The following is a 14307-nucleotide window of genomic DNA, read 5'->3' as shown; positions in this document are numbered from 1 at the left end:
GAAAGACTTCACCCCCATTGGGATGAGCTACGATACTGCCTTCGATCGACTCCATGCCAAAGGACTCATTACTCCCATTGGGCCTATTCAAGATCCCGCACCTGAAAAAAGATTACCTAGTTGGAATCCAGACGAACACTGCAAGTACCATCAAGGTAGGGGTTATACTACTGAGAGTTGTTGGAAGCTAAAGGAGTCTATCCAACATTTGATTTATAATAACAAGCTTCCCATGCCTCTAGTTAACAAGAAGAGCGAGTGATGATAAAGGAAACAACACAAGACAAGAGGCGAGCTTCAACGACAAGATTTCGTGACCTCTTTTTCTATTTCTTTTTCATTTTTTTCCTTTCCCTAATAAGTCTAGCATAGGCACCTTTTCCTTTCCTTAGATTAATTTTGTAAATTCTTTATTTTCTTTTTATAAAATGAGCATTTATTTTCTTATATATGATCATTTCATTTCATTACATTGCAAAAAATAAAAATAAAAATAAAAATAAAATAAAAATAAAAATCCATGTCGAATTAAGCACAAGGTATACCAATGATTTGAGGCACCCCTTGTAGCTACATCATATCTCCTTTCACCATTCAAATATACAATCCTTTCTTCATAAGCCACTTTGAGCCTCGTCTAATGATAGACCTTTCTTTTTTCAACCTACATCTACCTAACCTTAGGATGGGATGGTGTGTAACTTACGCAATTCTAAAAAGCCTTGAGTGAATTCAAAAAATTAAAATAGCAAAAATAAGCAAAAGCAAAATTAAAAAAAGGTGTACAAAAGGGCAAGTGTTCCAATGTCTTTGATATGAAAATTTCTTCGATAAGAACACGTCTCAGATTGCGTCTCTTATCGAGTGCTCGGTACCGTGCCTGAGAAACATGAATGCCAAGTGAGTGATAGACCGCATGATCGGGATTTCCCACTCTTGCAAAAGTAAAATACATGCTAAAGCAAAAGATAAAAGAGAGCTAAAAAAAAGAGTAGAAACTCAAGCATAAAAATATAAAGATTCAAAAGCGAAGTTGCACACCTTGGGGGCTTATCTAGGGTCTTGAGCCTTTATCCCCATCTTCTTCAACCTTTAGCCTAACCACGTTACAAACCCTTTAAAAGACCTTTTTGAGTTATACACACACTTGTGCGAGGTTCGGCTAGAGCTACGTTCGGCCTGATTCCTAACGGATACGTAGGCAACCTTACATCGAGGTGCGGCCGTAATAAAAATGCATTCATATTCACATTCACACACTTGCACCATGATCATATCAAGGGATCTCCAATGCTCATCCCTATTCATGTAGTGCTAGACTTAGGGGCTTGATCCTTACATCATTAGCTTACCTAGCCTAAGAGTCACCACCATTTGACTCTTTTCAATATATTTTTCCACACACTTAGCTCTTGTGGCCTAGCTTTAGTGTCACTATCACACACTGAACAAATACATGACCAAATATATACCTTCCCTTGAGAACCCTTTGTCATGGAATCTTAACACAACGCTGAAGAATGCCTTGTCATATCAACATCACTCATCAATCATAATTGTCATTACATCACAAAGTATGAAGTGCTTAGCCTCCGTGCCTAAGTTACCAAAATACTTTCATTATTGAGTCAACAGTTGAGATAGCCTAGGATGGATTAATCCTTGCACCTTGAAAGATAGTATCAAACAACATTTGACTAAGCTCATTCAACATGCACCTTCAAAAACTTCAAACTTCGATTCTTTTTCGCGTCTTCCTTTTTCGGGAGAAAGTCGGTACCCTCCACAAAAATGACGGAAAATTTTTGCTTTTTGCATTTTTGAGTCACATTGAGTCAACACTATGCACACACGGGTCACGAGTCACATGTGTCATTTTACTTTGAGTCGAGTCAACCTCGAGTCAGTCAACCATAGTGAGTCAAGTCTATACCTTGAGTCGTGTCAAGTCGATGAGTCAAGCGACGTTAAGCCTTAGGTTAACCCTGAGATGATTAAAAGAGATTAGCAAAGTTCTATAGTCAAAATAAATACAGGTGTAGCAGAACAGGGAAGACCCTATCACAGCGTTCGGCGACAGAGTCAATTCTTGGCACCAGAGATATTTCAACAGCGACAGAGCTCGAAGCCTCTCCAAAAGGTGATTTTGACTTCATACAACGATTTCGGGTTTCTTGGTACGCCAGTTAGCCCCTATGAGCAATTTGACATTATTAAGTAGTCGGTTTGATTACAACAGCAAATAAGTGATCGACCTGATGAAAGATTGTCTCACTTAGCTTAAAGCTCCTAAGCATTGGCTCAAAAGCAGAAAAGGCAACGACGTATAGGTTCAAAGCAACAGAAGCGCAGACGTACAGGCATAGCGGAAGCAAAGTTCGAGCGAGCTTTAAAGATCGACAAGTGTTGGTCTTCGGTAATTTTCTTCGGAATATTATCGCAACAACTGAGGATGACTTCAAGTAAAGTTATTTTCTACAGCGTTCGCTAAGATTGTGGAGGTTGTCACTAAAGATTTGAGAAGATAGCACGAGATGGGAGGTCTTCGACAGCGTTTGCTAAGATTGTGGAAGTTGTCACCCAAGATTTGAGAAGATAGCACGAGATGGGCAGTCTTCGACGGCATTCGCTAAGATTGTGGAGGTTGTCACCCAAGATTTGAGAAGATAGCACGAGATGGGCGGTCTTCGACGACATTCGCTATGATTGTGGAGGTTGTCACCTGAGATTTAAGAAGATAGCATGAGATGGGAGGTCTTCGATGGCATTCGCTATGATTGTGGAGGTTGTCACCCGAGATTTAAGAAGATAGCACGAGATGGGCGGTCTTCGACGGCGTTCGCTAGGATTGTGGAAGTTGTCACCAAGATATGAGAAGAGCGATTCATGATGAGGCGGTCTTCGATGACTTTTGCTATGATTGGAAAGGTTGTCACTATGACTCAATAAAAGGCTCAAGATGTAGCAACATTGATTGATGGCGTTCCCTAGATTGCGGAAGATCGTCAAAACAAGCAGCAAGATGGCGTTCCATAGATTGTGGAAAGTTGTCAAAAAGCAACTGAAGGTGATTACAAGAGAAATAATCTTCGATAGTATTCCCTTGGACGTGGAATATTATCAATGAGGATGAGGGTTGTTTCAAGAGAAATAATCTTCGATAATATTCCCTTGGACGTGGAATATTATCATAGCGGAGAAGGAACGTTTCAGGCAAAGCAATCTTCTAATTTGGAAGAAGTTACAGGCGTAGCGGTTTTCAAGTGGGATGGTATTCTCTAGCTTGCAGGAGGTCATCAAAACAACAGTAAAGCGGCAACAATTGGTTACTTTCAGAGACGTGTGCTCGACGGTGCAAAATACGCGTTTCTTAACTCTTTTATCTGTTTAACTAATGCCAGTTTTGCAGGTATCGACGTTACAAGATTGATTTAGGATCGCAGAACGTTCTAAATCATTCTCCGTCCCTATCGATGCTTTGACTTTTGTTTTCGAAACCTGCGTTTCTCCAAACTTAGTCAAAGTGGGGGCTTCCGTAGACACCCATTTGTGTCTCCCCAAAACCAAACCCAGTGATGAGTACCTTTCGCGTCGAATCATAATCGAATGAAGTGAAAGTGTGGAAAGTCTAGTGTTGCGGAAAGTTTGATTTTCTTTTCTCTTCTCTCTGTTTTTGAAAACTTATTTTTAAGAAAACAGCCAATCCAGTTTGGTTGGTCCGTTATATAGGTCCAATAGTAGTTTAGTTGGATGGGGCTTGCAAAGACCTTTTCAACGATATATTATAAGCCCAATTCCGATGAATATGAGGAAGTTATGGCCAATTTACTAAAATGGGCCCAGTTTGAGCTTTATGTACGGTCCAATGATCTAGTGGAGGGCCTAATATGATTTATCATTCCTAATGCAATTAGGAATGGTTTTAGTCTTCTAGATTCTTCTAGAAGATTCTTTTCATTCCTAATTCAATTAGCATTGATAAATTGACTTTTCTTGACTTTTCAGAGTTTTAATCAAAATCAAATAGCATTTTCGAGGAAATTATATGATTTTATCCTCTGTACGGCAAACTTATCGAATTTTCGAAAACGCGTTAAAATTAGGCTTGGCGCCTAACCCCAGTCCTTGGCGCCTGGCGCGAGCTAGCCAGGGTTGGCGCCAACTCTGTTTTTTGTGCGTCAGAATCTGTTTTGTTTAATTTATCTTTTTGGCTGATTTTCTCTATAATATCGTATTAAAAACTCCGTTTTCATTCATCAATTCTCCTCATTCATTCATCACCAATTCATTCATCACCAATTCTCACGAATTCTCACCTACAATCAGTTTTCATTCGCAATCATTAATTCTCTAATTCTCTCTTAATCATTCACCAATTCTCATAAGGTTTTCTTGATTATTTCATCTCTCTCTCTCTAAAATAGCTTTTCAAATACAAAATTCCGCATTCATTAGATCTAAAAACACCTAGCCATATTCGAAGTTGCCTTCGCCCTAGACGTGAAAGGTTTAATTTCTGAGGGTTTGGTTCCAAATCTCACTTTCAATTATTTAATTTAATTGTTTTGATTATTATTATCCTTGAAGTTACTAACGTGTGTATTTTGTTATTAGAAAGAGGTACGAGGCATCAAAGTAAGTGCTTTAATGGTTTTTAATTGATATTATGATGTAGAAATCATGTTTTTATTGTTATTATGATATTCCTAGTATCATGTCTAGGGTAATTTTATTATTAAATATGATTGTTATGATGCCTTTTATGTTCTTCCTAATATTTATGATTGTTAGTATCATGTTAGGGTTAAAGATTTGATTTTTATTGTTTAGTGACATGCTAGGGTTTGTTATTAATCTTGTTAGTATCATGCCTAGGATCTTGCTATTTTTATTATGCTTTAATATTAACATGAATATTATTATGGTTAATATGATTGTTATTATGATGATTATTTCATTGTTATAATTTTATGATCATGATTATATTTATTTTATTATTATGTTGCTTGATGTTATTTATTTTTTATTGCTTGATCACCTTTTATGCATGTTTAAAGGGAATTTGTACTTGTAATCACGCTTAATAAGATATTTAATAATCTTGTTTAGGGTTAATTGTGATTATAATTTCAAGTGATCACCAATAATAGTTTTATTTGTGCATTATATTCAACCAACATAGATAAACAGGTTTAGGGTTAATCCTATTGATTGCATGTTAGTCAGAAAGCGCACAAGAATACGATCAGAATAAAGTAAAGGCCTATTATTAGGGCAGGTTCAATCTCTTTTAGGTTGGATTTGTACCTTCATCCCCGGACCCTTATTTGGTTCAAGACCTTATGGAGTTGACGATCTCTTGGATCGTTAAGGGGTGTAACCTTCACCCTGTGAACGGTTTACAAGTTCCTAAAAAACTTGTTGGCGACTCTTTTGCTCTATCTTCTTCCCTTTTGGACGCCACCGTACTTTAGTGTATGATCACAGTGGGGTTCAAGCTAGTGGGATTTTTAAAGCTTGAAATTATTCCCTACACCATTCTGCAGCAAATTTAAGAAAAAACGTGTATAAGCATAATACCCTACAACATCAAGTTCAATAATCAAGTAATTCTAATTTCTAACAATACAACCCCAATAATTAACACCATACACAGCACAACATTAATTTGGCAAAATTAATCAACAAAACAACAACAGTAGTAGTAATTCACTAATACCCTACACATTTACAAAAACAGAGCATACAACAAATTAAAGCGAAATAAATACATACCTGACTTAGGATCGCACCTCAAATGTTATAATTCTCCCAAAGATCGAACCATGCTGACAATCGCAACCTCTTCGAATCAAATTCTCCTCCCAATTCACACAATTTAAACGTTAATAGCACAATCTAGATCCCCCTCAATAATTCGCAAACCTTACCAAAAACCCTAATTTAATTGCGATTAAATAATCCTTGATAATAACTTTTCATAGATTTTGGAGACACAAATTTTGGGAAGAATCGAATTTGCAGATGAAGCAATGAAGAACTCGAATGAAGATGATGAAGATGATGAAGTTCTAAGGTTTTAGTCAAACCTTGACAAGACACAATTGGTTGAGTATAATAAATGGGGGTATGTAAGTCATTTCATCTTTTCCCTCCCATTTATACATAAACCACAGTTAATTTCACCTAAAATGCTTAACTCATTACCATTGAATTAGTTTAGCTAATTATTAATTACCATATATAAAAAAAAAAAAAAGTTAGTGTTTACCGTTGAGAAAAAAAAAATAAGTACAAGAGTACCATTGAGAATTTCCATAATAATAATAATAATAATAATAATAATAATAATAATAATAATAATAATAATAATAATAATAATTGTTAGCGGGTTAGGTATGAAACTAGTTCTTAGGTGATTTGGTATGGTGATCTCCTTCCTTTCTCTTTCTCTTGTTGTGTTGCTGAAGCGAGTACATAAGTTTTCAAAAACTCAAGACATTGGGAACTTGCTGTTGCTCAGATCATTAGAATTGAGTTTGATATAGCTAGAGGAGTAGGGGCTCATATTGTATCTTGGCTTCCTAGTAATTGTTTGTAGATTGTATGACTTTTTATATTCTTGATATATAATAATAATAATAATAATAATAATAATAATAATTAACGTTACAATAATCGTATAATAATGATGACAACCATAACAATGATATTAACACAAACAACTATATTTCCTGTAAAAAAATTAATAATTAATCCGTATAAAGATTACAAATCTACTATTTTAAGCTTAATTGCTTGACTCAAATATCGACCAGAAATTACCCGACCCAAAGTCGACTCGACCCGAACTTGACCCGACCCAAACTTGACTCGATACATGGACTCAAAAACTGACCTGACTCGAACTTGACCCAACCCGACCCGAACTCAACCCGACCCAAAGTTGACCAAAAGTATTGACCCGATACCCAACCCGACCCGATAATTTATTGATCCGAAACCCGAAATGACCCAACCCGACCCGAACATTTGCTGACCCGAATTTGACCCGACTCTAAATGACCCAACCCGAATGACTCGTTTGCCAGGTCTATATATGCATACACTCCTGTACGTGGTAGGCCACCTAGAGGGATAAAGGCCCAATATTGGTATCTTCCTCTTATGCTCAATTTAGGCCCTTTGTCTAACTTTATAGGATATGTTCAATTAGGCTTTAGACTATTTTATTAGCCCTAAGATCATATATATCTCGAGCTCTGATATAACGACGACACAAAAAAAAAAAAAAAAAAAAAAAAAAAAAAAAAAAAAAACTTAATTATCACTATAATATTCTTCATAATGAAGTTCCAATATCAATGTACCATGGTAGTGAAGAATATGGGATTTTTGTTTACGTATTACCAACAGATCAGTCACTATCATTACCGTTATTTATGACCACAAACCAAATAAGGTTAATAAGCTATAAGCAATTTTAAAAACAAGTCAAAATTAAAGGTGTTAAAATTTAAATCATCTTAAAATGGAGGCGGTAATTGTTATTGTACTACTGAGTAAGACATTTAAAATCAAATTAAAACTAGTTTAATTATACTATCTCGTCTCATCATGATGTTCAAGCTGTACTTTTGACTTTTAATTTTTTTTAATTATTTATTACTTTATCTGTTTGAGAATAATTGAGACAATCAAATATGACATACATGCAAGAGGGTGTTTGGTTCAAGCATATTAGGTATAAGGTATAGATTTGGAATGATCAAAACTCATACCTTGTGTTTGTTTATAGAAATTTCATTTTTCAAACTCATACCTCAAACCCCCAAGATATGGGTTTTTGAAATCCAAGGGGGGAGATGGGTATGGCTAATTTCCATACCTTTAGTTTAAAATTTAAAGGAAAACTATCAGTCCTAAATAAAACCCAAACACATGAAATCAAGTATCAAGTTCCAACCTCATACCACCCAGGTTTCATTCCTCATTCCAAACCTATACCATTATTTGAACCAAACGACCCCTAAATGTAGCATGAATTTGACCTTAAATATATATAATGAGTATATAAGGAAGTATTAGTAACAAGACTAACAACATATTTTTAGATAAAATTCCTTTTCAATACAAGTATATTATTAAAAAAAAAATTGATCAAAATTAGCTAGTATATGAATAGTAAAAAAGAAAAAACTCTAACATGTCAATTAGTTTTTGGAACGAAAGGTGTAATAAGTTTGACCATGACATTTATGACAAGTCAAAACAGGAGAACCATCATCTTAAACAAAGGATTTAATTCATAAAAGAAAGTAAGAATGTAAAGGGGTGACATAAGATGCTTATAAATAATTAAGCTGATCAAGCAATCTCAAAGACAAAGTAATGTCATATGACTATTCGTACGTAATTAGTCAACAAAATACCCCTAGTCCATAACAATGTACAAAATTCTATTTTTTCCCGTAGGGAACACGCCATGGTTAACTAGTTAATTGTTTCTGTTTCGGGGTTTTCTGATGTCCTGCGGGAGAGTTACAATTCCGAGACTGGAACTGGACGCCTGTACCTGCAAAATAACGGAGACTCCTGAGAGCTCCGCCTCCAACGGTCAAGTTAGTACCTGATTAAGGAGTAATCAATACAGAAATTAAGGTAATGAGATCTCTCTAGGTGAGAGTGCTTAGTGTTGGTAATCTGCGTTGTTAGCGAGATTAGCCGGTTGTTAATAACTCTGTTCTTCTCTGCTTGATCTCTTGATTATTCGATCCCTTGATTAATGAGGATTAATCGAGTATTTATAGCCTTGAGAAGCGTGCAACTCTCTAGGTTTAAGGTAAACCTAGGGCTGACCGGGCCTCTAGACTGGACTGGGCCTTGATGGCCGGTTTTCCCATTTGGCATGGGTGGACACGTGGCGTGTCTATAGTGGTCCGTAGAGGACGTATCTGTGACTGACACGTGGCAGGCTCCTGTTGTCCTTCGTGAAGGACACGTGGCGGAACTTGGTTGGTCCACTTGTCAGAAGGTGATTGGTGGATAAAAACCCCCTAATCATTTGCCCCTCACAGGTGGCACGTGACTGGTCACGGGTCGCCTGTGACAGGTGTCACCTTGCAAACGGCCGAGAGATTTTCCCGCCCATATTTTGAATTTGGAAGCGACCTTTCGCCTTCTCACGTTGCCTATAAAAGGAAGTGCTGACTTCGGTCATTTTCACATTTGAGAACTTTGCGAGAACATTCGGACCCCTGAACTTGCTCTGACATTTCGGACCTTTTCTGCCTACCGCCTGTTCTGACAAGCCGACTGACCCGAACTTCCAGGACTTCATCAACCGTCGCTCGTTCAGGTAACTCAGTTCTCTTACCCTTAATTTTCTTTTTATTTTTTGAAATGGCACCATGGAAGCACACGACACGCCCTAAGTTAGTGATCAGCCGGTCACCGGGGACGGCTGAATCTAGGACTAGGAGTGCCGCCTGCCCTTTTCTGGACCCATCTTTGCCCTTTATACAAAGTCCGACTGTATCTGTGTCTATGCAGAACGTGATGGCCAGAACAAAAAAGACTGCTATGATATCAAACTCAGACGGCTCCTCCCAAAGGGTGCTCCTTAGTGAAACATCTGACCAGGCGCCAGATGTAGAACGAGGCGACTGTCAAGCCGACAGTTCTGAGAGAGGGGCCAAGGTGTTCCCTTCCCATCTTACTGTTGACATGTCTAATTTTCCTTCTGCTCCTTCTAAGGGAGAGGAGGCGGGCCCCTCTAGGAGAGGGGAGGAGTCGTCCTCCTCGGACTCGTCAGAGGACGAGTCTGAGTCCAGTTCTTCTGGCCACAGTTCTCCTGGCTCAGAAGAAAAACATAGCCGCCTACAAGAGGCGAGACGTTCTCATGCAGTTGAGAAGGGGGACAATTGGGCGGAGCCGTCCGCCTCTTACAGAGAGGAAAACGCCCCCTACTACTGCAGGGTACCCCGGGGCCGGATCGCAACCATGCAAGACAACGTGGCGAGCTTTATTGCTAACCAGAAAATGGGCCCGGAGTTTTTACTGTTTGTGCCGGATCCAGAAGATACTGTCGTCTGGCCGGCTGGTACCAGCTATGGTGACGGCTGCTTTGGCTGTTATGTGGCAGCCATCAAAGCTGGACTGCGCTTCCCATTACATCCGGCTGTTCAGCGGATTTTAGATGGGTATGATCTGGGGTTATGGCAGTTAGCCCCCAACTCTTGGGTAAACGTACTCGGCTATGTGGCCGGGTGCGAACTGAACGGGGTGGAGCCAAGTTTTGAGGCTTTCGCCCACATGAACTATCTCAGCCGGACCCCTAAGTCGGGAGGTACCGGCTGGTATCAATTAACAAGCCATAGGGGTTACCTCATGACGAGAGGTAAGGCAAACAAATGGAAGGATTGGCGGAACACCTTTCTTATTATCGAGAGTTCAGACACGGAGCTGAACAAACGCTTTAACAAGTGGAATAGGGATCCGCCTCTTCTCGCAGGCGGCCGCAGCATGCCGCCTGTTCCCCCAAAGGCTAAAAAAGAGATCCTAGACAAAGGACTCTTCAAAGTAGAGACTAGGGTGAACTCTACTTCAGGGGTACGAGAGCAAGTACCCCTAAACTGCGTCCCGAGCTTCAAGTGGCTCTATGACGAGTACTTCTTGGCCGCCTGTGGCCTCAGCAGTCGGTGCTCTAGAGGTAGCCGGCCTGACGAATACTCTGTTTTTTCACGCCTTGTTTACTTGGGATTTTTACTAACTTTGCTGTTTATTTCTTGCAGCCGACGCCATGAGTAAAATAACAGCATCTAAGACTGCGGCGGCCATGCTGCGGGTCTCGCTAATGAAGCAGTCGTATGCCGACTCCCCCAACAAGGAGGCACCCTTGGTAAGCTTTGAAAACTCTTCTCCTTTTAGTTGTCTTATGCATATACTAACTCTTTTTGTTTTCAGTCTGGCACTCCAAGGGCTTCTTCCTCGCAACAGCCGGACCCCAAGGCCCGGAGGACGACTGTTGCAAGCTCTCCTGGGTCTTCCAGGAAAACAGTGGCGGCTGAGAAGCAGCCGGCCACTTCTTCAAAAACCCAGGCGGGGCCGCCTAGATGTATGGACACTTGCTTGTAAAAACTCACCCTTGCTTCCTTCTTGATTAGGTCTAACTTGTTTTTTCCTTTCGCTTAATGCAGCCGGCCCCCAGGGACTTGACTTGGTTGAGGTAGCCAAGTCTATGGTTAAAGTAGTTCCTCCATCTGACAGGGAGGCGGTCAGGGGTGCCGGCACCCTTGACCTTGATGGAATTTCAGGGGTCCTTGCTGAGGTATACTTAGTATATTTTTGAGCTTTTGAGTTCTAGGACGCCTGTTAACTTTTTATCTGGAAACTGACGCCTGTTTTTCTTTGTACTTAGGCCCTGCTCTGAGTCAACAGCCTACGCAAGCCGATTGATCGGAAAAACAAAGAGGTAAAGGCCGCAAAGGCTATGGCCGCCTCCAGCTGTGATAAGGCAATGTTTCAAATTGCCCAAAATGAAGTACTGACCATTGATCTTCTTTATTATCAGGCGCAGGCGACCGCCGCTGTTCGGGCTCAGCTAGAGGCGGCCCAAAAGAAGGTTGACGAGCTGGAGGGGACCGTCACCAACCTTAAAGCCGAGCTGAAACCCCTTCGCCAAAAAATGCACTCTTACGAAGCCATGGAGAAATCTTTGGCCAACGTAAAAGAACGCCTGGTGAACCAGGAGAAGAGTCTTACCCAAGAGCTCTCGGATAAGGCCGAGCAAGAGAAACAAGAGCTCGTCCGGGAGATGGTAGAAGACTCCGCTCAAATCCAACGCATGACCTGGGAACGACTGTTCCCCAGTGCCGACTTTGCCTCATGGGAAAGAACGTACCGCCAGTGTTCGGAAATATATAATCAACAGATCCTGGCGGCTGCTGAAGAAGAGGCGTTGGATGGTGCGTTGGAGGAGGAAGAGCCGGTTGTGGCGCTTGTGCCACTTGGGGGTAAGGCATCAAAAGATGGTGCAGCTAAGGCCGAGTCCAGCAAGAAGAGTGCTGACCAGGCGGCTGCTGCTGATACTGAACTGCCCCCTTCTTAAGCTTTTAGTATTTTTTCTTTTCACGGCCTGCGTGCCGTTTGTTTTGTAATTACCCGGCCAGGGGGCCGGGGTTTTGAATATTCTGCTGGTCTTTTATGGCCGGCTCATTTTTAATCAAATTTTTGTTTTGGTTCAAATTTGTCTTAGTATTTTTGCTTGTTCACTAGACCGACTGTTGTGTATGGCCGAACGTTAAGACAGGTACAAATAGTAAGTATGCCGCCTATGCCCCTGGACGACTGGTTGTCTGTTTCCAGGATAGATGATCAGTCGGCCATTTATTCAATCGGTATTCGAACTCTATTCAATTTGTCTGACCAAGTAAATAGAATTACCTAGTCGCCAAGGAATTAAGTAGGAAAACAAGCGGCCGGTACCGGTTGTTTCCCTTTATTGCCAATGTTGGCTTTTAACTCGTAATTTGTTAACCTAGCAAGAGTATTGGTCGAGAGCCTTTGTTTATTAAAAACAAGTGGACGACTCACACCTTTTAGGCTCCATACTAAGTTTGAATGACTATTAACTTAGGAGTTACTTAGTCTTTGTCGCAATTTAGATTGAGTAGTAGAGGTACCAGACGGCGGAGGCCGGCTAGACCACTTGATTCACCAATGTTTGTTGGCTATTAACTCAATAGGTTATCCAGTAAGAATAGGGGTTCGAGTGCCCTTGTTTGTTTAAAACAGGCGGACGACTCAAACTTTTTAGATTCCATACCAAATTTGAAGGAGTGACTATGAGTTAACTTTGGAGTTACTCAGTCGCCGTCACTTTTGTTTGAGAAGTAGAGGTACCAGGCGGCGTAGGCCGGCTAGACCCCTTGATTCGCCAATGTTTGTTGGCTATTAACTCAATAGGTACCCCCTGCATCTATCCCAAGTAATACAGGCGGTTATCTGACTCAGATGTCAACTGCTACCACTGATTTGGTTAGTGATAGAGTTATCCTTGTCTCAAAAACGGCTACGTGGTTGTCCTTGGGGACAGTCGTATAGGTGCCGTGTAATTAGTTTATAGAACAATGTTCCACCCAAAAGGGAGCTGCTCTCTGCGACGAATTTCATCCGGAGGGATGCCGTCGGACGCCTGCTATGATGTTGGGACAGGTCGAATTAGTTTTGTAGATTTGATCAGTTGGCTTGGCGCCTGGTCTGATCATTCGGCCGGTGGCCTTGGTAAGTTCTTGGTGAACGTAGGTGCTAAGTAAAAGAAAGGTGGCCGCCTGTTAGGCACAGGGTCGGCCAGGCCCTAATCTTTTTAGCTAAGTATTGTGAGTAAAATACTCAATGGAGAGTAGCCGACTGTAAAGGAACAGACGGCATGCCCCTCTGAAGATAGAGTTAAACTCCATGGAGAGTAGCCGACTGTAAAAGTACAGACGGCATGCCCCTCGTAATACAAAATTGAATAGTAAGTGCAAACTTTATTAAGTAGCTCTTTACTTTACATCATTCAGAAGAAATACTTTTTAAGGTTATCTACATTCCAAGTTCGGGGCAACGGTTGTCCGTCTGGTGTTTCCAGACGGTAGGTACCGTCCCTGACTTCCTCATAGATTCGGTAGGGTCCTTCCCAGTTGGGAGTTAGTTTGCCAGACTCATTAGCCCTACCGACTGCTTCCATCTTTCTAAGTACAAAATCCCCTACTTTGAGTGGACGCCTGTGTACTTTTTTGTTGTATGATCTAGTCATTCTCAGGCGATAGATCTCGTGGCGCAAGACAGCATTGCCCCTCTTTTCAGGAAGTGAGTCTAATGCCAGGCGCATAGCTTCCCAGTTTGCCTCTTCGTCATATAGCATTACTCGAAGAGTCGGCTCGTAGTATTCTATTGGAAGAACAGCTTCTGCACCATAAGTTAGGAGGAATGGAGTTTCTCCAGTCGCCCCTTTTTCAGTCGTCCTAATGGCCCAGAGAACATGTGGTAGTTCATCCGCCCATAGGCCGCCTGCTCGTTCAATCTTCTTCTTGAGACCGTCTGATATGATTTTATTAAAGGCTTCTACCTGGCCGTTTGCTTGTGGACGGCCGACAGATGCAAAGTAATGTGCAATTCCTTGGTCTCCCAACCAGCTTTTGAGAACAGGCGTCTCAAATTGGGGACCATTATCAAAAACCATAGACATGGGAACCCCGAACCGAGTGATGACGTTTTTCCAAATGAATGAAATTACATCTTTCGTCTTGATTCCCTTTACAG

This window comes from Chenopodium quinoa, unplaced genomic scaffold (genome assembly GCF_001683475.1).
Source record: "Chenopodium quinoa cultivar QQ74 unplaced genomic scaffold, ASM168347v1, whole genome shotgun sequence".
NCBI lineage: Eukaryota > Viridiplantae > Streptophyta > Magnoliopsida > Caryophyllales > Amaranthaceae > Chenopodium > Chenopodium quinoa.
The sequence above is the reverse complement of the archived record's forward strand: the minus strand, read 5'-3'. Positions refer to the sequence as shown.